Raw genomic sequence first — 22,937 nt, forward strand, 5'->3', positions numbered from 1 at the left:
AGTTTGAAAAGGTGAGAGTCGAGTGTGCACATGGAGCCTTGATGGCGACTCTTTGCAAATAAGATCAACAGTATGCTTAGCAAGTGTTTCCTGATGGATGTCCATGGGGAGGTTGGCTTGAGTGGCAGCTTGGCAGGCCAGTGTTGGAGAGATCCATCATGCCATGACAGGAGGGAGAGGGCGCTGACGTGTCAGCCTGCCCTGAGAGGCCAACGCCTGTCAGATTAATGAGCCACTCAGTGACAGCTGATGTGGTTGTTATGTTGCCTGTGTGTGCAAGCACATGCAACTTGCAGGTGTGTTGAAACCATTGGAATCAACACCGTTTTATTTGTTTCGAAGGAGAATCCTGATCGCTTACTTTGAAAGCACAGTTTAGCACAGCTTGATCACTTACTTTGAAAGCACAGTTCAGCACAGAGTCACTCTCGGAAAGGCAACCAGAGTTTCTCCACCTTGCGTGAGTGCACATAAAAGTTTCTAACTTTTTGACCTCTTTGTTTTAAATGTACTTTCCTCTTTCTGTACGCCTCCCTACCGCTGAACTTGCCTCACCCCTTCCCCTCAATCCACCCACTCATCTGCCCCCCCAACCCCCCCTGTGAGGGCATTCTCTTCACACAGTAGAATATAGATGAATCCAGAATGGACACTTGTATTGATTTCTCCCACAACATAGACACCAGGGAAATAAATGGGCCCTTCCCTCCGAGCAGCCTTGCATCATATTTCTTTTGAAGGCCTAGAAGTGGAAGACAAATTGATAGGACTCGATTCTGATGCGGTTGACTGTGCTTGTCTGTTTTGTTCACTTAGAATGAGGTGTGTGGCTTGTACTGTAAACATCAACTGTGGCTGAAATGATGAAATCAATTTATGATATCCTCTATCAAGAAATATCATGGGAAGAAACTTTATTTTTGTCGTACTTTTGATGACATCTGTCACTGCTCTGAGAAATAGGTCTGCAGTTTGTTTAGATTTATGATTTTTTTTCTCTGAGATATAATGGAAATAGATCAAATTTGCTCTTGGGTTAAACTGTCACCTTCTGAAAATAACCTGTAGTTACTTGACAGGTCTTGTAGCAAGTATTATTCATCATTTTTAACAGTCTTGTGACTGCAAGCATATTTACAAAAAAAAAGGTTAACAACCTCTATTAGAAACTAAGGCAAAAATTCAACACTGACTAAGGACAATTTCTCAGGGACATTCAGGGCAGCTCCCAGAGAACTGCAGGATTTTGGTAAACCAAATGTTTTTTCCCCCATTTGTCTCTAAGAAAAACATAAGTGAAAGAAGTTTGGGATAAACAGATTTTGGTAAGCCAACTATTTTTTTTTTCCCAATTGCCTCTAAGCATGAGCAAAAGAAGTTTGGGATAAACAGAGCACAAAGGCCCGCGACAAACGAGGACAGAAAAAAAGAAAACATTTCTATAATTTAAATTGTGTTTTCATCAGACAATTTCTCAGTGTCTAAAACAATATTTTCTTTCAAAACCATTTAGCCACAACATGGCATTACATAAGGAGGAATGACTGAAAGTTTGTGAGAGATTGTTGTTTCTACCTCTGGGCATCCAAGTGTGACCTTTTCCACTATGATTTTGTTGAAAATGCACAAATAACAATAAGTGTCCAAACTTTGGAGAGGTTAGAAGTTGGAGGCAACCATGAAAGCATATAAAGCCATTTAAAGTAGTTTACTCTTTTGTTGTCATGCAGAATATACAGTATCAAAATATTGTACTAATTCTTGATACAAGTCTAGTTGTATAGTTTTACTTTTGTTATATCAAAATAATTAAATTACTGCTTTTTATAAAAAAAAGACACTTTTTCTATTGTATATCATTTTCATTTGTGCATGAATATTCAATATTGTTTTGTCACCCATTTTTATAAGCATAATGCTGAACAATTTAATTCTTCTTCTTCATTTCAATGACCGCTTCATACTCACATGACCAGTTTACAGTATATAGAACTGGCAAATGCAGAATGAGAATTTCTAAGGTACACAATCCCTATACGATTTCATTTTTCAATTTCCAATACCTGTACTTATGGTGCATATCTGTTCTGCACTGCTGCTCTGAGAACTAAAGCAAACGTTTTTAACAGCATCTTCCCAAAAGGTCAGCCATTCATTCTTCCATGTCTTTGAGACAATGGTTTGAACTTACTAGTATTTATATTTGATAGTAATGATGGTCAGCATGGCTTACATTGGAATTCATTTGGTTTGTGGCATTTTAAGGCTTGGGCACCTGCTGAGCTATGAAATTCACTTAAATGAGAGAGGTCAAGGAGTATTTGTTTTACAGCAGTATGTCTTTATATGTCGAGGTCACAACTCCTGTTTTAGTCTGGTCCTACGTCTGAGGTAGAACCCTCCTGGAGCCTCGGACTGAAACCTAAAATGCTCCTGTTTGTTTTTACACTGGGTATGTGTTGTAAAAAGAAATTCAGCAATGCAATTGATACTTGGCAAAGGCAGGTACTTTTAGTCAAGTTCAGCCAAGGTTGTAATTTTATCGGAACTACTTGGACCTTTTGGGCGATTTAGAGGACATGAGATCATTAGTTCATGAGGGCCACGACATGACGCAGTGAGGTAACAAATGGTGGGCAATGAGTTTGTTTGTGCAGTCATGTAAGTCACTGTATTTACGGTTTAACGAGCTTGTTTTATATTCATGGCCTAAGGCTGTTTTGATAAAACTCTTAACTCTAATTTTGTCTTTACTCATGCGCTGGCATAGGTTAACAATTGTGACTAGCGTAAAAATTCCGATTATGAAGAAACAGATCTGCATCATAATCAAAGGACGCCCTTGAATTTTTTCATAAATGCCACAAGGAAAGTTAATGAGATGCACAAATCAATAGTCAACTCTCTCCTGGCCGCCATTAAAACTATAAAAACAATGTAAATTTTTTTTTTTTTTCTTCCATGAACATCAAAGTTTTTCTTCTTCAGGTTGCCATTTTTTTTTCCAATGTGAGCTGAGCTATGAAGGTGTCTGACTGGACACACAACAGTGATTTGTGCACACGAGCAGATGCGCTGAGAAGTAATTGGTTTAGACTGAAGAAGCACCGGTGGAACAACAGGAGGACAGGAAGAGAAAAGAGAGAGGGGAGAGGGGGAGATGCTTTGCTTCAGCTCATTAACCAGCGCCTGTTAGCTCGAAAATAAATTGGGTGAGATTCCACCACTGGAGAGGCTGATTAGTTAATTTTTCTCCTACTCCTGAATGATCAGTCGTTTGTTTGGTGAGGCGTGAATGCTGCTCTCTCTCTTCTTCTCACCCTCCATCTCACACACGTGACATATGAGCACATACTCAAGTCATCGGCTGCGTGTCCTCAAACAGATGACAATGAGACAGGTGTCACATCCAGCCAGCTACGGCTCAAAGGTCACTTTGACCTCCAGTGGGCGCACTGCCATTGTTTGAGGAATGCAACCAGCAGGCCTTTTCTGTGATTATGGGGTGTGCAATGACTCGACCACAAATGTTCTTTGGACAACAACACCAGACTGTGGCTCGATTCTAAATGTCACCCGTATCATGACAGAAGTGGAAAAAAAAGCGACAATTTCGATTCAATGCTATTATGAACGCTAATCAGATTAACATGTAATGCAATGTACAAAAGCACTTTCCGTCTGCGTTCCGTTTTGTAAAGGCCGCTTTGTAGAATGGAGCATTTTATTCGTTACCATCTTTATTTGGAAAGGAGACTAAGCGACAGGAGTGGAATTAGAATCCTAAATTGTCGGTGATTCTACCCGCATTGTTAGTCTTCTTCTTCTGACCCCAGTCAGAATGTCAAGCATGATGTACCTTTCAATTATTTACCCAAGGGCATAAAATATTTTAAAGTCAGTGCTGCATTTGTATGTTATGTGTTCACTACCATGCATTATAATATGCTATTTTAAACACGGCGTGGAAGCGGGGATGATCAGGGGCGCCAGTGATGCAAAGGATTTCTTTGAAGAAGTAATGCATGTTAATGGATAGCGCTGCTTTTGAAATGGGCTGTCATCTTTCCACCTCACACTGCTCCTCCCACTCTAATAAGATCATTAATCAAGGAGTGCCAGTGCTGAGATATGGGTCGATAAACAATTTGGTGCAACATGCCTAATGGAAACCGGAGTTGTTTAATATATTCACCTGCTTATAAATGAATCGTATAGGAAAGTTCTGGATCTGGATCCCTCTCAATAAAAAACATACGAGTGTACACTTTACCAAGAAACCATTTGGGTGAATGTTTTGTATCTTAAAAAAATCAAATCATCAAAAATTGCTTGGAATTGCATGCTAGCAAAATTTTTGATTTTGATTTGATTTGTTTTATTTATATGTGTGTATGTATGTTATAGTAATCCTTTCAAAAGCGACCTGATCAGTAAGACTGGCTGTAAGAATGACTCAGAATTAATTTCTAATCTATTTTTTATATAAATTTGTACATTCCTGATGTTCCAGAATTTAGTCTATTCTGGAAAGTACTGAATATGCAAACACAATGGAGCAGTCGTATAACGGCTCTATCATTTGTGATGGTGTTTGTATTCTGTTGATGCTTTGGTTTTGAATGCAATCATTATAAATGTAGCCAACAATGCGGAAACAAATACCCTCAGTCCAATTCCATCAATTAAATAGTACTTTCAAGACTGAAGTTTTCACATGCAGTTATTGATGTTATACTATGGCTCAAAGGAAATGCTTTGTCTCCGACTCAATCAACCAAAGACGGACGAGACAAAATCATCCGCCCATTTTGATCACCCAAAGAGGCAGCATAGAAGACATCACATTTCATGTTTGCTGATTTGATCTTCAAACTGGAACTGGTGTGTTCTCTGACTGCAAATATTCCTCACTATGAAAATAAGTGCTTTGAATATCATCATTATTATTTATTTATTTATTTATTTATTTATTTATTTATTTATTTATTTATTTATTTATTTATTTATTTATTTATAATGTTTAATGAATAATTAATTGAATAATATACAATGAAAAACTGCTACAGCAAGCAAAGTTATATATTTATCTATTTATTTGTAATGTTTAATGAATAATTAATTGAATAATATACAATGAAAAACTGTTGCAGCAAGCAGTTATATATTTATCTATTTATCTATTTATTTGTAATGTTTAATGAATAATTAATTGAATAATATACAATAAAAAACTGTTGCAGCAAGCAAAGTTATATATTTATCTATCTATTTATAATGTTTAATGAATAATTAATTGAATAATATACAATAAAAACTGTTGCAGCAAGCAAAGTTTGTTGTAAACCAATTTACTACTCCAGATGTTCTCTTTGAGTTCACAGGGGCATGCTCTTTGACTGTAAACATATCAAATCATTATATTTCTAGTAGTTTCTTCTTGCCACATAAGAATAGTCTTATCAACCCGTGCTAGTTGTTTAACACTCGGTAGCATAATTCGTTAACTGTCAGGCAAGGTAGTTAAGTTTAAACGCAAAACCAATTCATGAATTTTTTGTCAATGATGTGGTGAGACTGCAAACTATCTTTTAACGTATCTCTGTGTTTCCCAGAGTCAGTCATTTTGGGTCACCTCTATGCCCAGCACTACTTGTCTGAGTGATTAGTTGCCCGGTCCTGGCTGCCAGCCTTTGCACCCCGTGGATTTATGACAGTGATGGTCGGCCATGGTCTCAGGGGGGGCAAGCGTATGTTGCTATGTGCTGCTGTGTCAATGAGGCCAAGGGAGACACAGCTGTCCTACTAATTAGGGGACATAAGGTTATCTACAGCAGGCCGGACCGATGTCGTGGATATGGAGATGAAGCAAGGTCTGGGTATTAAATCGTGTGAGGCAGGATGCACACAAAAGGTTTTAAGATCCTGCTCCATCCTCAGTCCACACCAGTCTGAGAATACCAATTCGAGGGGCATACTAATTAATTTTAAAAAGCCAGAGGTTTTTGTGATGTAAAAGTGAGATCAATCTGCAACTTCACAAATAATTGTGCATTTAGGTAACTTGTAATAGTTCCCTGACATCTTTCTTGTATCTTCAGAGAGCTTTCAAAGAGCAATCTCATTAGAGATAGATATCAGTCAGAACTTTACCAATTAGTAGATATACAATCATGGTCAACTGAACGGAAAATGGCCAGTGACATTTCTGAAAGCTGCGGGTCACGCCAGAATAGATGAAAAGTGATGGAGGCTGCCATAGCCTTCAACATTAAAGGCACAACAGGAATTCCTGGATTAAATGGTGTTCTTTGTGCGACGTTTATCTCCTGCAGTGGTGGCCGTTTTCTGGCATATGCATTACAGGTTGTAAAAAATATATACATATTTTCGGGACTGTGACCAAGTCCTGAAGATGAATGGATGGATAGATATTTTGTAGGGCAGCGTGGTGTCGCACTGATTAGCATGTCTGCCTTAGTTCTTAGGGTTCAGTTTGTGCAGTTTGTATGTTCTCCCCATCCCTGCATTGGTTTTACTCCTGATGCTCCACTTACCCCCCCCCCCCCCCCCCCCCCGTTCCAAAGACATGAATGATAGGCCAATTGACCACCTCAAATTACCCGTAGGTGTGAGTTTGAGTACGAATGGTTGTTTATCTACATCACAGGTGTCAAACTCAAGGCCCGGGGGCCAGATACGGCCCGCCACATCATTTTATGTGGCCCGCAAAGACAAATTGTGCATCGAATTCGTGTCATTACTAGAATTGCAAATTGTCTTCACATTTAATAATATATATTTTTTTAAATGTTTGACCAGTTTTTACTCGTCTGATTTGAAAATGAGTTATTTGTCAATTTTTGTTGCTTTTACTGCATATAATGAGGTGCTCATGCATTTATTTGGGTTGACAGTCATAATGGCCCGCCGAAAGAAGGTATGACGACAATGCGGCCCGCAAAAAAAATGAGTTTGACACCCCTGATCTACATGCTCTGTGATTGGCTGCTGACAATTATAGGGTGTATGAATGAATACAATTATTTTGTACTTCTGCAAAAATGGTACGATAAGTATGTACAGATTCAGCATTACTCAATGTATGCTAGGATTATAGTGGGGATAATAGGCCTGCATCAAACAGGGTTTTGAAAACATGCAATATTGAAAAGCGAGGGAAGCGAGGGGAGAAGCTCCCAATGATTGGAGAGTAACCAGCATAGAGATTCTCCAACATTACCCTGTTACTGGTGAATAATTTAGGTCTCTCATTGCAGACATTAATTTCCTATCATCTATGCTAGCTGTAATTCACAGGAGAATTAATGAGGATTGACATAGCTGCTCTTTCTTCTGCCTTTTAAGCCAACATGGAAGCGTTGATAAGCAGGAGGCAATGGCATTTTATCTGCGCTGCAATGGGGTTTCAGGAAAAGTTGAAGACGAAAATGGATGAAAAAGTGTAAATTTACTATGGCAGTAAAGATGAACACAGAGTAACACAGAAGAAAGTGGATTCATGAGTATACTCATGTCCATGTTTACATCCAAATCATAGTTACTGAAAGGTCACCTCTGTTTTGTAGGCATGTCAAGGGCAAAACACAGCATGCATCCCGATACAGTAGGCCATCTGCTTCGAAGATTGATAGCTTCCTGCCATTGTCAATGATCTGCCCGCAGAAAAGTAAACATTATGTGGCCTTCTATCGTTTTCCTTCAATGAACAAACATTGGAGTGCACAACATAAAATGATACTTAGGAAATACAGCGTACTATTAGGAGAGAAGCAGAATGACGGTGTCAATAATCGCTTTGAAACAGTAATGTAACTTTGGAAAGATGAGGTCATATTAGGCTGCAAATGGAAAAAACATTTCTTGGAATTGTGGGGTGTGGCTTGAGAAATCCATCATGTTCTGGGGCGACTTAAATAGCCGAGCCAGAGAATGGCACCGCAGTGACATTCACAGAATCCCACAGATGAAAACCTACTGATCCTAATATCTGGATGTAGAGTAGAAAAGGGCAATGACTTTGATAATGATTAATTATTTAATAATTTGTAACCTTTAATATTTATTTTTATTACTGTATATATTCTTATGTGGATGGACAATCAGCCAACATGTACCTCAAGCCTTTTGGACCCTTTGAAATACCGTAATTTCTGGACTATACGCCGCACCCGAATGTAAGCCGCACCAGCTAAATCTATCTATCTATCTATTCACTTTGTGCCTTGTGGCGCATAAGGCTTTCACAGAGCGCTTCCACTTGTCACGGTCAGCTGCTGCAGTCCTTGCTTCAGACCATGACTTCCATCCTGCTTCTTTCCTTTCTTTCTCGACAGTACACCTCCAGGTGGTCTTCGGTCTTCCTTTCCTTCTTTTTCCTTCTGGTGCCCAGGTCATGGCTATGTTGCAGTCGTTGTTGTGGTCCTGCCGTAGTATGTGTCCAATCATTTTCCATCTACGCATCCTAAAGCTAAAACAGGGGGGAAATCTTGTTTTGCTCATATATAAGCCGCACTGGACTACAAGCCGCAGGTGTTTAAATATTTAATTTCCATTTATAAGAGAATATGCATAAATCATACAATATCATAAAAATCCATAGATGAGCCACGCTGGACTATAAACCGCAGGGTTCAAAGCTTTTGCAAAAAGTAGTGGTTTATAGTCTGGAAAGTACGGTGTTCATATTTAATGGCTGATGTTATTTTGCCACTTCAGCAGTGTTAGAGATATTTCTCTCACTTTCACAAGTAACACAAAATCCTCCATAGTGGAAAAAAGACTTTGAGATATGAAGTCAACAATGCTTGTGATGACAATTTAATTGAAATGTCAGTCCAAAGACAGACACTCCAAAGATGAGAATTTTGTTGTCGTCGTCATGCTTGTCCTCTGTTCCTCCCCTTTTCATCCCTCTTGATTCCTTTCCACAGCACTCAGAATTACAACTTTTCACTCCAGCTAAGGCCACATATGATTGTGTAATGCATCAGGTGACACACTCATCGCTGCACTCATTTGACCTATCACCCCAACAATGGAATCTGACCTTGAGCTGTTCCTCTAATTAATCACCTAACCCTTGTTTTCGCCACCAGCTGCCCTCGTACCTTTTTCCTCCTTCCCAACGTTCTCCTCTGTGGTTGCACCAAGCCTTTGGCAACCTCCCCAGCCAATAAGAATCGCCCACCATTCTGCATGAATGCTGGTATAAATGTGAGAGAAGTAATTATCCCTCACTGTCTGGAGGCCACGGTCAAGGGTTCCTGCCCGCTCTTCAACTTCAGTGTTCTTCTACCATATTATTCTCAGCTGGGAGGAGGATTGTGGGGCATGAGTCGTATTTAGAGTTAATTGCCTTAGGCAGGTGAGGACATCAGTTCCACCGTGTGACCAGGCAGATGGCTCACTGGAGGCATGTTCGATCAACTAATTGTAAAGCTCTTCATAGTGCTTTGGGGATGTATTGACCCTGAACTGGGGGTGAGGGACGGGACACAAAACTCTGGCATTTCATTTTTTGTTTCTTCTGCTAAATCATCATCATGAAGAGACACCGGTGCACCTCTGAAGCTTCCACGGGGATGTAGTTTAGATGATTTGGAATTCAACTCACACCATTTGTACAAAAGCATGCATAAATACAGGCACGTAAAAGTATGGCTGAGCCTGGGCACGTGTCATTGCAGGTGTTTTGAGCTGTGGTCTTTATTGCTGAGGGAACAAGGGTTGATGGAAATAAAGTTGTTGAAAGAGGAAAAAATACTGGACAGGCAAAAAATACAAGTTAGAAAATTAATAATAATGGGAGGTGCCACAATGAAGAACATCTCAATTGTCAAGCAGTTTTTTTTTTGTTTTTGTTTTTTGTTTTTTAAAAGAGAACTCAAGACTTGATACAGAAGCCACAGTAAAGCTGATTTGAAGCACATTACTGAGTTGACTGGGCATAACTAACCGATTCTTCTTCTTCTGATACTTCTTTTGATACTTTTCTGTATATCACATCTACCTAACCTCCCTGTCTCACAGTCTATCTCATATGTGTCAAACTCAAGGCTCGGGGGCCAGATACGGCCCACCACATCATTTTGTGGCCCACAAAGACAAAATGTTCATCAACTTCATGTGTCAATACTAATATTGCTAATTGTCCACTTTAAAAAAACAAAAAAACAAAAAAAAATGAAATATTGCTGGCAATCTTTATTACCATTCATTATTTAAAAATAAACAGTTTTTACCAGTGTCTGATTTCAAAACTAATTAGTCATGAATTTGTTTTGTAGACAATACTGTATGTAATATAAGGTGTTGACAGTCATAATGGACCTCTGAAGGAAACTAGGATGTGGCTCACAACAAAAATGAGTTTGACACTCCTGGCTCTATCTCTATCCACTGGTTTGTAACTCACATTCACTTAGTATACAAAGCTTTTGTTTTTCACAATAAAAGAAACACAGTTGGTTAACTCTTAAAAGGGCAACTGTTACATTCAGCATTCATTATGAGAGAGTCTTCACCGAGTAGTAACAAAAATACCAATGAAAATTCTAATCCAAACTGATATTGCCCAACTTTGTCTTTTGCTAGCCTACCGTTTATGCAGGGCAGTCAAATTTCCCTCCAGGGTCAAAGAATGTGTTGTGACAGGCACCAAGCTGATCATTTTGTTTTTTTGGTAGACAAGATGTTATTCAAGACCAGATAGGCATCATGTACTGTAGCTGCAGATTCACTCTGAATTCCTACAAGATGGCACTTGAATAAAACTTACTGCATTTCTCTGCCTGTTACTGATACTGTTTACTTCTTGCAGGACAATGAAACCCATTTTGCATTTTCAAATTATACCGCTTCAACATCCCCAGGACACAAGGAATAAAAACAGGATCATTTTGGTCCGGCTTTTTCTCGTCCAAACTCAATAAAACTCAGCTATATTTGACGTTAATCTGACATTTCAACAGTTTCCTTGTGCTTCTTAAGATAAGCTCAGGAGAAATGACTTCCTTCTTGTCTTGTCCTGGTTATAATTAACTTTTTCTCCTCCCACTGCACTAATCTTTATTTGTCCGGAACATCATCTGTTCAGATAATAAGGATTCGTTTGGGAATTAGGAATGGTTTGCAAAAAAGAGGCTGTTTTTTTGTCAAGCTGAAGAAGTGTGAGGAAAAGGTGAATGTGTCATAAGCTATAATGAGTCAGGCTTAAGGCAATTTATGATGAACAAATGAAAACCTTTCCACCTAAAAACATTCATGAAGGATGTTTTAAGCTTACCAGCGACTTCACTTAAAAAATGCTGGGTTAGTAATCGGACAAATCCTAAATTGGACCAAATTGGGTTGTTTTGCAAAAAATCCCTCATTTGTTGGGTTGTTTTGGATGAAAAATGCTTGTTTTGTCCAAATATTAATGACCCAACTACCAAGGTTGATCCAATTTAAACCCAAATTGGGTTGTTTTTGACCCAACATTTTTAAGGATGTACACGAACCTATACCATAATTGGAATTGAACCAGATGTTTCCTTTACAAAGACAGTAATGCTCCCTTTCACAGACATCATTGAAGATATTTAATATGTTTGGGTTTTTTGGGGGAGGGGAGGTAGTCACTGCATTTTGATACAGCTCTTGAGTTAGATGTGATTAGTTTATGCTTAGTTGATTTGAATGAAAGGTGACATGACGAGGTGCAGCGTCCACCAGCGGAAATTCCCCACAACAAATGACTTTTGTGAAAACAAAACTAATGAATCTCGCTTTCCAACAAGACATTCTAGCATGAAAACAATATTGGGTTTGAATTAATGAAGCAAGAAGAAATGGCAATTTAGTGTGATTATCAGGCCCCTCCGATGTCTGAATTATTGTATTATGAATATCAGTAAATCAATGCAGCATCTCTTTTGTATCATATTTCATTACTTCAAACATTACTTGCCAAGCGAAGCTATTATATATCACTGCACCATCCAAGAGTGAGAAGCGGTTGGATTATCATATCAAAAAACAATAATGGCTCATATCTTCAAGTGAGTTTCCTGAAATATATATTCCTATTTGTCATTCGTGTCTTCCCTTGGCAAATGTGAGGATTTTCTGGACTCAACATGTTTTTCTGGCCCCATTCAAATTTGACACAATATGCCAAGCTCGTACGAAACTACTGCCGGATATCCTCTTTTTGCTTTGGTGATCAGGCATCACTTTAGATGGAGTATTTAATGCATCTCAGCAGCCGGCAGTCAGGCCATAACACTGACAGCGTATCCGTCACATACGTAACAATACTCTCTCATCTCTCACTGAGCGTTAGCTCACCCTACCTCACTCCTCTCATAGATTACACATTCGAACCACTTCAGATCTCTATATTCGTCATGTGTGATTTGTAGCGTTGTAGAGACTGAGCTGATAAACACTAATGGCTGCTTTGCCTAATCTCACCTTGGTGAAAAGATAAAGAGCAGAAATCAGCCGGTCATGACTGGTATCTCACCTTGACTTTGATAGGTCACAGCGGGGGCAAAGGCGAAATGGAAATGCCAGCTTGATGAGAGAAACTGTAAAAGGAAAACATTGAAGGATGAGTTAGGAAGATATTGTACTCACTGACAGCTTGGCCCAATGAAGTGTTGTTGTGTTTCAGCAGGTTTTAGAATTGATGTACAAATGAAGGCAGTTCATATCTGAGTGCAATGTATTAAATGAAGTGTGTTACACAACCACGTCAGCCTTGAGATCATTGCAGCATCAGCTTGTGTGCGTTTGCATCCATCTTTGGTGCTTTCCATATAAAGTACAGCACATGCATGCAGGTAGGGCACCTGCTAATGTAATATACCTTAGCACAGAGATTGACAACCAGGGTGCAGTGGCACAAAAAAAAAAATCCATGAGAGATAATCGGCATCATCCAATTTATCTGTCTTTGCCCGGCAATTTATTTCAAGTTTATTTATCAGTTTCAGCGACAGATTGCCTGTGTTATCCACCTGTTGCAATTAACACAACACAATTAGTTATGGCATCTCAGCTTTGTGTTCAATTAAGACCAGATTTCTAAACTCATTGAAGAGGAAATCTTTCTGACAGTATTTTGGCAATAATTATTTTTGTGACATTTTTGTTTGGTTGCGTACTGTGCTATTGGTCTAATATAAAATGCGGGCCTTGACTCAATAGAGGTTAAGAAACACTACATCATCGAGGACACAATAGGGGTCTAGCTGCATTCACAGTATTGAATGTAAGGTTGCCACAGCAACCGCTGATGACAACAATATATCATATTAATAGTAGTCTTATTGTGCCTGCATCTTAATCACATTCTCATGGGAGGGAATAATAAGGCTCTGGCCATAGAGCGGTCTGAGTTGTCAGTGAATAAAAATTAAGTGCAAGTTGCAATGACAAGTTCCATGGGCGTTTGTCAGCAGTGTATTACGCTAAGTGCCGAATTCAATGAGGCATGTGTCAGGGTCACTGCAAGAGGCACTTAAATAAAGGGAAAAAAGAATATGGCAACTGTTATAGGAAACGCATACAAAAATTACATAGCCTCATTGCTAAAGTAGAAAACATTCAGACTCATCGCTCACTCTCTGCTCTTTGTCAGCTTACATGAGTGCCATGTCTTGTGTTTTGTCCTTAGTTTATTTTTACCAGCTTCGCAGAAATTCTAAGTGGTTACTTTGCTGTGAACCTTTCTAGGCACTTTAAGATCCCACTTAAACAACCAATAAATCCACTGTTATTATTGAAACCTATGAACAGTGCATTTTGTCCTTTTTGGAATCCTTCATACTGTTTTATCAGATTCTTAGTTAGTCTACATTAACACTTCTCACAAAAAGCATTAGTCACTCCTGATTTATTGTTTTATTTGGTCTCATATAAACATGGCCATCATAGCTCCATCTTAACTCCCAAAATATTCTTGGAGCTATTTGGAAAATCATATCCACACAGTTGACAATATTATCTGCTATTATGTGCAAGGTATTCTAATGCATATTTAGGTAATGAATATATTTCAGCACTTTTTTGGAGGGGGTCGGAGAGTTTCATTTTATGGGACGCTGAGCCACCCTTGCAGTCTTAGAGAAATCGCCACTGATGCGGGCCTTTATACTTCAACATGGAGGGGTCAGCTGTACTGAGGCGTGACCAGGGTTGTAAGGGCATTAATCAAGTTCCCAACAAAGAGAATTAAAACGAATAAATACTTAGCCATCATAGATGGAGAGTGATTCATTCCACACTATTACAGAGCTGGCTGAATACCACCAGCAGCATAGAAATCAATATGTAATTACCAACATCCTACCTTGGGCCGTTTGTCTCTCAGCATCCACTTCCCACAAACCTGAACATCACCCTCAAAACAAATGTCACAACAATGCTGGAACAGAGAAGTGTAAAAAGGACTTCACACTGATGAGTACAGCATTGTGTGTTCAAGGATTGTCAATGCTAGCCATTTCATTTTTTGCACTATTAAATAATTTTAATAGAAACTGAAAACACACACACATATATAAATAAACATACATTAGTGTTGTGCTCGACTCGTTCGTTCACTCATTCGATTGGCAATGAGTAACACTTGCTTTTGCTTTGAGGTGCTGATCCATCCAGTACCAAGTAGCAACAGTTGCATTCAAGACACTGTCACCTTCATAAATCTAAGATCCCCCCCCCCAAACCCTTTCAGCCTCTACATTCTACCTTTATAGTTTCAATTAAGTTTAGATGTGTCCAGATCTAACGGCTTTTCTTGCTGTCCCTTCATTTTTTTCAACTATTCCTTGCCAGTCCCTCTTTGCTGATCCTGTCGGCTTTCTCTGTGCTGTAAGTCAGGGGTGTCAAACTAATTTTTTGCACGGGCCGCACTGTAGTCATAGCTTCTTTCGGAGGGCCATTATGACTGTCAACCCAAATAAATGTATGAGCACCTCATATTATTTACAGGAAAAGCTACAAAACAAACTGACAACTCGTTTTCAAATCAGACGAGTAAAAACTGGTCAAATATTTAAAAAAAAAAGATATTAAAAGTGAAGACAATTTGCAATTCTAGTAATGACACAAATTTGATGCACAATTCTGTCTTAGCGGGCCACATAAAATGATGTGGTGGGCCGTATCTGGCCCCCGGGCCTTGAATTTGACACCTGCGCTGTAAGTGGTGCCACTTGGCTAATGTGGCTAAGAGACGAATTGACGATCACGTATGGGCTCTTTGAAGTGAACGATGAGTTTGCTCTCTGGGTACTCCTCGGTCTGGTCATGTGATGCCAAGCTGGGGCCAAATTGACATACATCATTGCCTATCAATATCTGCCTCAAATGAGGGCTGAAATTGGGAATAGGAGTCGTTTTGATTCACTGCCACTCTCTGCTGCCTCAGGCCCCAGTTTTGAGTCAAGCTGCACAGCAATATTTGAATGTATTTCAAGATCCATCACTGCTAGATTGTTGTAGAATCATCTGATGTAGCACAAGAAAAGTAAGCAGTGTGCAATTTTATCACAGGAGTCAAAAATGAATGGAGTAAATTACTTTAGCATCGAGTAAACCGTGACAAATTGACTCAAACCTGAGATATTTATTATGTTTATCTACCCACGGATGTCAAGCTTCACATGGTGGAGGTTCAAATTGCACTAAATTGATGTTTACTCTTGCCAAACTGTGTGCTATGGTTGCTATTTATATCATGGCATTTGAAGTCATTATGTAATAATATTTTCCACTTTGTTGCTCTGAATTTTGGATTATCAACACATTACACATTATTTTGGCAAGTGATGTCACACAATAAGGCCCTCGGGAAAAAATAGGCACTGCAATTTTCTGATGAGTGCAATGAGTCCCTACTCTGCGCAACTCAAGGACATGGTATAACCCACCATGATGTCCTAGCATATCAAGTTCAGACTCATCCTGGTCAGTTCTGATCACACCAAAATGATCAACTGATCCCGGTGCAGTCTGGTAGAAAATATTAGTGTGAGGTCACTTCTCCCGAAAGCACAAAAATAGCAGTGACCTTTTAAAGACTACAGCTAGTTCATTTTCAGAAGCTCATTAGAATAACAAACACATCAAACTCGTGTCTAAGATTCTTAATGTTGATGCCAATGCGTTCTGTGCAGTTATTTTACTTTGAGGCGATTAATTGAAGTGTGAAATTACAAGAAATATTGACAGTGCTTGAAAAGGTTTGAGAATTGTATTTTTTGGTAGATTTTCTAGAGGGAGAGGCTGGTCTGAATAATTGGAAGCACCCCCTCGCTCAAGGGAACTTAAACAACAACCATCGTTAAAAAGTGCTGTATATATGATCAAATTTAAAACATAAACTACGAGAAACACAAATAATGATAATGATGATGTGTGAATGTGGGAATAAGAATAAAGAAGCATAATTTCGAGATGTGGGAGGAAAATGGTTTCAAAGATTTGAACCAGAACCAATTCACTAGGTGGCAGACGTTCTGTACCACAATTTTACGGTGCCACCTTTATTTAGGAACTTTAAATGAAGATGAATTTCTTGTATGTATGGCATACGTTATTAGATACACCCGTTAGAGGAATTTAGATCATCCGCATTACTGTATCAGCATTGTTTGGACGGATATTTGAGCAGCAACAGTCGTACTTATGGACTCCTCATAAGGGAGCACTCAAAGCAAAGAAGGATGAAAATGCTGGCTTTGGGGGAGTAATCATGTATCTTGAGTTGTTGACACTTGGAATTGAAGATTTATTCTTAGAGAGCAAAACAAAATTGAATGCGAGCACAGGTGAATAAGAAATTGGACAAGCAGTGAAGGAACGGTGAGATAAGTAGAAGCCCTTGTATCAGATATTTAAGGTTTTAGTATTACGATTTTTTTTTTCCAACACGTGCCACTCTCCCTCAACCAACCCCGGTCCAAGATTCTAATTCCCCTGTGGATTTATATATAGATTCTACTCAAAGGCCTAGATTTACTCCTGCTTTCCATTTGCAGTTTCGAGTGATTTGTTGATATATTTTGTGAAGTGGTGTATGTTTTGTAGAACAAACCACACGTAGGACTCCGACTTCAAGTCAGCCAACAACAATGAATATGTTTTTTTATTATTATTTACAAAACATAACATGCCCTGTTTATCAGCAAGATAGCAATTACATGACATAATATTAGTAGGCCACAGAATGATGCGCTCAATTAGCATCTGTGACAGTTCAGTCAAAACTTTATTATTGACATAGCCCCTCTATTGGATATAATTGGATTGCGCAATACAACCTAGTGAAGTGTCTGGTGAATGTCAAGCTAAAAAATGTCACTTGCGTAACAAATTAAAAGCTACAGCAGCCAACCTACGAATGAAATGCAATAGCAGTCTATTGTGTTTCTGCAAGGTTTACACAGAGAACAATAGGATTTTGAATGAGACCGACTTTTCCCCCCCACCAGCGAGCCATGCTTCAAGGGGCAGAGCACTTGCACTCTGCCCCATTTGTAATGGCCCTGCATTCCCCAGGCTGGGAATGATGTGGTCAGCAGTGGGTTAAATAATTGCTGCTGTGGCATCAACACTGCAATGGTTTGATGCTCCAGAGGAAATGTCATGTTGCCAACCAGCAATGGAAAAGCAGATTTTTTTTCCGTTCTATTTTTACCATAATATCAAGATAGGAGGCCTGAGTGCAAACGTTCTTGTCTGGCTTCCAGGCAACTATGCATGTTGTGATACTGATGTTTATAATCTTTTCTTTCAGTATTCTGGATGACTGCCATGCAGGCTTGGAACATTTTTTTACCAGGACCATTTGTTTTGTGATAATCTTAGCCTGAATATAAATTGAAATTATGAATTTATCCTCATACATTCAAACATGTTTTCACCATGTGTACATGAGTATTAGTTATTTTGATCATATCTCATGAGCACTCCCGACCAAATCTTGACAAGTCTGTTTGCCTGGTTTTTTTTCCAAGGTGGGTGTCTTGTCATCATGTGTCACCTGGAAATTCACATCCAGATCAGGTAAGGTAAAGGGAACGTGTGAAAGGAAACGAAAAGGAGAGAGAGTAGATTAAACTTTCATGAGGTTGGTGTTGGCAACCACAATGAAAATGCAACGATTGAACTTTTCTCCAGGAACGAGGGTGTACTGATGAGAGTCTGTAATGCCTGGAGGAACTTGTGTGAGGTGGGGGAGCAAAAATTTATGTGGCCTGGATGTGAGGATGAAGAGAAGACATTTTCCCCACATAATAATAATAATAATAGTATTAATAATAATAGTTACTGTTATTTATTTATTTATTTATCTATTTTTCAATGTCATTTGAAATTGACTCAAGTGACAAACGGAATCTATTATTTTCCACATCCCTCTCAGGTTGCAGGAACTGTGGCTCCAGGATTGAACATGTCAGATACAGGGGTGGCAGTGTCTCCGCAATGTCTTATATAGATTTCTATCTATGAAAACACACACACACACACATACCCAAGTAGAGTATTGTGATTGCACTATTCTCCCTCTCTGCATTATCTTTAACTTGACTCCCTCTTTCCAGGAAATGTAGATTGCTATATTATTACCATCCATGGGTTACATGCAAAGACAAAGATTGTAATGTTCCACGTTTAGATGGTATTTTATTGAAATTTAAATTAATTAAAAAAAAAAAAAACAAGAATTCTTTGACTGCCAAATTATGTTTGCTGTCTATCACATTGAGTCTTTGATGGGCTTTTTAAAATTTCATTAACTCAAGCTGTCATCATGGAACAATTAACTATTGTTAAGTAATCATACTGTGTATTAAGCCAGTATTTATCCTGTTGACTATTATGATTACATGATTTATTGCATACCACTAAAGGTCTCATTTTCATTAATTAAGGGCTCACTTCAGTTTACAAATGCTGGACCTATTGTGTTGAAATTAGATGCATAATTCATTGACCAAATTTGAATTGTGCAAAGAATACAGAAATGAACCAAAACACTTAAAATCATTAACATGGTTGCATTGACTACAATTGTACAGTGGATACTGTTGAACAGATATAGCAGAAGACATTTAGGGAGATAAGTCTCAACAGGTTTGATACATTTATGAATAAAACATTGATTTATCTTCAGCATTAATACATTTTATATCCAGTGGACTCCCATTATTCACGGTGGATAGGGACCGCCTCGGCCTGCAAATAATGACAATCCGCATATAATTGACCCCTATTGCTCATAATGTAAATGCATAGGAAAATACATATAATATTGTACAATATTATTAATTCATACAACTCCTCGACTAACCAACCTCTGGATTTAGTGTAATTGTCCGTATCTTTGTGGACTGTAGTCACACATCAAGGATTAACTTTGACGGTTGAATGTATGGCTGGATGGTGAGAGATGGGCGAACTCCTTGGAAAAACATAAACATATGCAACAACAAAAAGATTGTGAACAAAGATAATTCACCTTATATAAATATATAACCATATCACCCTCTCCCTAAACACACCACTATCTGCACCCCTGCTGATATTTTTCCACATAAATAGTTACACAGGTAGCGGAATTGCCTGGGGTTTTCCTTACACCTTTCCTCTTAACCTTGATGTTCTCTCTAATTCCCAAACATCTGCTTAATACATCTAGCCCTGAGCGTTCACTTCTTCCTCACAAGAAAAAGAAAGCGATGGTAAGAGGAGAGTGAAGGATTGTGGGGATCAGGTGTCTCTAGAGACTATGATTAGTATTCAGAAGCCCAGCTTGCAGCCCTCGCGTCTGATAACCCTGCAGCAGAGCGGCTGAAAGCAACATGTAGTCATTCCACCTTATGGTACAAACTAACTCTGATTGCAGACTCACTTGTAAGGAAGAGACTAGATCTATGTCGTGGGTTTGCGCTGATCGGCCCACTTTAGTGTGTTATGCAGCAGCCACATCATTGGCACGTTGTATCATTGTTGGACTAAAAGTTGAGTGTTTACCAATTTGTGCATTGTCCTTCATTTGCATCAAAATTTGAGCGCAAATCTGAGTGTTGTTGCAGAACTAAAAGCGTTCCCCAACTTGGGCATCGTACCCGTGGGCTTGGCGTCATGATAGTGTCATTCATCATTCTAGAGCAGGGGATTCAAACTTATTTTTTTCGCAGGCCGCATTGTAGTCATAGCTTCTTTCGGAGGGCCATTATGACTGTCAACCCAAATAAATGTATGAGCACCTCGTATTATATACAGTAAAAGCTACAAAACAAACTGACAAATAACTCGATTTCAAATCAGACGAGTAAAAACTGGTCAAATATTAAAAAAAAATATATTAAAAGTGAAGACAATTTGCAATTCTAGTAATGACACATTAATTTGATGCACAATTTGTCTTCGCGGGCCACATAAAATGATTTGGCGGGCCGTATCTGGCCCCCGGGCCTTGAGTTTGACACCTGTGTTCTAGAGTCTATGACGATTGTAATTAAAAAAAAAAAATAAACAACTCTAAAGAACAAGCCAGACCGCAAAGCTAGAGACAAATCCCTTGCAAAAAATACACATTAGAAATGGTTTGGATCTCTACTGACTTTGAAGCAGTTTTAAAATTATAAGTGCAAGACTTCCATAACAAACAACCTTGAAGAGCACTATCGCTGAAATATTGTTTTGACACATTTTGAACTTTAAACTTACCTGTGTTTTCACTCTACGTGGAAAACCATTATCCATCTATGCATTTTCTATACCGCTTGTCCCCATGGCCGTGCTGGAGCCTATCCCAGCTTTATAATCCTATTTATTCATTTGATATGTGTATTAACCGGTTCTTGTTTGTAAAATATTTTTTAACGTTCAGTGAAAAGGCAGAAACAACTGGCAAGAGGAAATGGCCCTTTATAAGAAAATGCATTTCTCGGTTTTCAAAAAGCACTCAGAAGGTCACCGAAAGTGATTTTTTTTTTCATCTTACAGCTAAAAACTAATCCATTTGAGGCCAAATTTGTGATCTCAAAAAACAAGGCTTCCCTTTGTCTGTCATCCCCATTAACAGGAAATATAGTATATCAAAACTGCCAACTTCTGTTCCCTTTGTTAGGGAAGTCGCCACACCCCCAACATAGCAATAGTTCACCATATTTTGATTCAGCTTGCTAAATATGACAATAACTAAGAGTGAACACCGCAACAGAGTATGTCTTACGTTGTGGTCCCATCGTTTCCAAAATGGCGAATAACGCTGCTTATTCAAAATTCAAGAGTTTTTATTCGCCATGTTTGAGCGTGCCAAACAAGGAATTTGACTTCGGTAAATCACAGCCTCTGTTCAACATTTAGGTGACTCACAACAACACTCAGGACATGTGAAAAATGGCAGATATTCTCAAACATCCCCTGATCTTAAACTCCCAAGAGGGCAAGGAAAAACTCAAAACTCCAGCTAGGGGAAATGAGAAACCTTGAGAAGAGACCATAGATGTGACGGTCCCTCTTCTAGGATGACCAGGCTGCAATGGATGCAGAGAGGACACATAGTACAAACAGTGTAGACAATTCAAAAAAGGTGTGGAGAGCAGGATGTTATTGCACAGTAATGACTCTGAGACTCTAAGAGTGGTGTGAGTTCATCAGAGCAACAGCCTGGGGGAAGAAGCTGACTCTGTGTCTGCTGGTTTTAGTGTACAGAGCTCTATAACGCCGTCCGGAGGGGAGTAGTTCAAACAGACTGCAACCTGGGTGAGAAGGGTCTGTAGAGATGTTACTTGCACGTTTCCTGGTCGTGAACAGATACAAGTCTTGGATAGATGGGAGGTTGATTCCAATGATCTTTTCTGCAGTCCTTATTGTCCATTGTTATGATGCTCATTGCACGTTTCCCATTAGCATCCGTTTTGGAATTTACTTCAGTGCCACCTACTGGACTGGAGTAGAAATGTATTGCAGAATAAGCCATGATTTTACAGTTGAACTATTCTGCTGCCTTCAGCGCACCAAATTTGTTATGTCACCCTGTATGCATGCATGCAAGTTTGTGGAGTCAGGTGTTAGTGCTGAGGGCAGAAAAATCAAAGAGAAGAGAATACAATACCAGCTATTGTCTCCACTGTTCCCTTGATGCTTCGAGGAGATAATGCTCTTTACTGCCATCTCTTCTTGTAATTGCTTCGATGCCCCCCCCCCCCCCATCATCTCACATAATCTTCAGTTTCCTGTCTAGTGCCATATTTCCACTGTTTCTTATCACTGGGGCTTTTTCTTCGGCCATCAGTCTCAAAGTCTCTTGAAGCTGTCTCTTAAAGGCAATTGAATCCTGTAACAAAATGGTGCTCATGTCGATAATGCTTAAAACAAGTACTAATTAGGCCGACATGTTTCCGCACACACACACATACACACACACGGTAAAATACATTAAAACATCCATAAACGGGTCTTGACCCTGTGTTAGAAGACATTCTGGAATAGATGTTTCCTGCTCTCAAAGCACTTCCACATGATAGCCAATCTTCTGTCATCTTGTAAAGATCATTCAGAGGCTCTCTTTTCTGCAGGAGGTCTCACGCTATTGCCGTCCCACTCCATCGCATTGTACGGTGGCTGCATGGTTTAGTTCTTAGGGCCACCATGTCAGGCAATTATGGGTCGTTTGTTGTTCATGTATAGCTGGTGTGGATTCATTTTGAAAAGACTTCAAATTGTTCCCAAGGCACAGAAAAAAGTGAGCTGTGACCAGAGAGGGATTGCTGTTTTTCAGATTACAGCGGCAGACACACATATTCCAGTTCAAACCACAGTTTTGGTTTACTCTGTCAAAAGTCAAGAATTGTCTTTTTATGTCCTCTGTTGCCTAGCAGCAGCAGCAGCAGCCGCAGTTGGCA

General features: G+C 39.1%; 1 long non-coding RNA gene across 1 annotated transcript; it reads left to right on the plus strand.

The window, feature by feature from the left end:
• The first annotated feature begins 112 nt into the window (after positions 1-112).
• Positions 113-18,913, plus strand: LOC148399073 (uncharacterized). Its single transcript, XR_015858095.1, has 3 exons — positions 113-460; positions 18,036-18,084; positions 18,199-18,913. It is a non-coding gene; the product is annotated as an uncharacterized LOC148399073 (long non-coding RNA).
• The last annotated feature ends 4,024 nt before the right edge of the window (positions 18,914-22,937 follow it).

Source organism: Syngnathus floridae, chromosome 4, assembly GCF_059516105.1.
Source record: "Syngnathus floridae isolate MCC-2025c chromosome 4, RoL_Sflo_1.0, whole genome shotgun sequence".
Taxonomy (NCBI): Eukaryota; Metazoa; Chordata; class Actinopteri; order Syngnathiformes; family Syngnathidae; genus Syngnathus; species Syngnathus floridae.